Source organism: Ipomoea triloba, chromosome 3 (assembly GCF_003576645.1).
Source record: "Ipomoea triloba cultivar NCNSP0323 chromosome 3, ASM357664v1".
NCBI lineage: Eukaryota > Viridiplantae > Streptophyta > Magnoliopsida > Solanales > Convolvulaceae > Ipomoea > Ipomoea triloba.
Window position 1 is genome coordinate 22,468,184 of NC_044918.1, and position 2,087 is coordinate 22,470,270.

Consider the following 2,087-nt stretch of genomic DNA (forward strand, 5'->3'; position numbering starts at 1 on the left):
AAATGTATTCAAATGGGGACACATGTATTATAGAGGATGATGAGGAGAAATGGTGTGCGTTGGATTGTAATTTTGGTTTTAATTTTGGTTTATGCGTGTACACAGTATGATTATTATGCTAATGGGGGGTATTATTGTCATTTTAGTAGGGTGGTTAATGTGGGAAGCGTTAATTTCGCTAGGCTTTTCGTTTTCTGAATACACACGAAATCATTAGCTCTCAACCATACCGCCTCCATCGCACGACTGCACAACCGCTACTACCACCGCCACTGCCTCCACTACACCGTTGCTAATCGATGACTCTTTCGTCGGCAAGTCCTGCTTGCTTCTCAAATTCGTTGTATGTTCATCTCTCTACTTCATATCTATACCAATACGGTGTCTATATAGGTGTATGATTTACGTATGTGTACGGAAATGTGCTTGAAAGAACATATTCTCTCTGCAATAAGGCGTCAATTATTGTCATTCTGATATTAGCTCCATCATTCACTCTGCTTTGGTTTTGGTATTGGATAACGCAAGAGGTTCAAACTCAAGCAGTTTAACGGTTGAGGATGGCCAAGACCTAGAGACTAGTCACGGTCGCAGCTCTGCAATTCGCCTGCACGGATGATGTCGCCACCAACGCTGCTACCGCCGAGAGGTCCGTATTTATGATTCGTCTAGTCTTGTGCAGCTTTAAGATGATTGATACTTATGTCGAGATTTAAATTGATGAGTGATTTAGGGTTCATTCCTTAGTGAGTTTATAGTGAAGTAATTCTGTTTTGAAATTTTGTTTTTATTTATTTATTTTATGAATTATGTTTTTGAAAATTGCATTTCGTGGCTCCTTTAAAGCAGGTTGGTTAGAGCAGCTCATGAGAATGATGCAAATATCATTCTTATACAGGTACAAATTGCTTTTGCTAAGGATACATTATTACTTCATGTTAAACAATGATGTGTTTACGAGATCTATTTCTTTTGCTAATCCATTTCTTAACGAGATTTTAATGTAGCAGAGCTACATAATTTATTTATTCGTGTGCTAAAATCTGATAAACTTTGACTTGGCAACTTGATGTATTATAATTGAATTTTTTTTCATTTTTCTACTAGTTTTGATGGTCTTACCCTATTCTGGAAAATTGTGTGCTTAAGGTAAGAAGGTCAGACTTGAATTGCATATTCACAATGAATGCATTGGTAGAAGTTGTTCTTGCTTTGCCTTTCATTTCACGAATAAGGTCGTGGAGGTTGCAGTGGAGGTCGTGAGGATGAGAGTGAGGAGAATGCCCTTCATTTGCGTTTGGGTTGTTGTTATTGCTCATATAGAATAAAGGGATACACCTCGTCGGGTTCGGGCACACCACTTTGCGCTGTTTTGCACACGACATCTAAGGTTATGGCACACCAGGCGTTACGACGTTACATTGTTGAAATTTGTTTGTGTAACAGTTTTATTCTTATTCAAGTTCTTTACTCTTCAGACTGTGCACACAAAATATCCACGCGTATAGCATATATGCCACACAATGTATACATGTTTGGCTCACAACATACCAGACTGTGGCCGCATATTTGCAAATTATAAATAAAAAAATGCCAAATCCATTTTTGTTTACTATCTCGAATAATGAATTGCAGTGTGCTTGAGTTACAAAATTATTATTAATATAACCGTGCGTATAGGACATGAATTTTTTTCCTATAATATATCATACATGACACACACAATATAGCATGTTGACACACAATTTTCTACATAACGGCACACAGTATTTCCAAAATTGGTCCAGGAACTACTACTATGGTTCGTGAACCCATAATCATTTGTTTCAACTAGTCTCATATTTGCAAATTATAAATCATAAATGCCAAGTCCAAATTTCGTTTACTATCTTGAATAATACATTGCAGTGTGATTGACATAAAAATTATTTTTAATATACCCGTGCATATATTCTGTACGTATGTATTCCCCACCACTCTCCCCTAATATAGCATACATGACACACACAATATAGCATTTTGGCATACAATTATAAACACGTCGGCACACAATATTGGTTGAGAAATATGGTCACAGAGTTTATTAC

General features: G+C 36.8%; 1 long non-coding RNA gene across 1 annotated transcript; it reads left to right on the forward strand.

The window, feature by feature from the left end:
• The first annotated feature begins 212 nt into the window (after positions 1-212).
• Positions 213-1,612, forward strand: LOC116013916. The gene is made up of 4 exons (XR_004097308.1): positions 213-343; positions 529-649; positions 850-898; positions 1,150-1,612. It is a non-coding gene; the product is annotated as an uncharacterized LOC116013916 (long non-coding RNA).
• Positions 1,613-2,087: the final 475 nt, after the last annotated feature.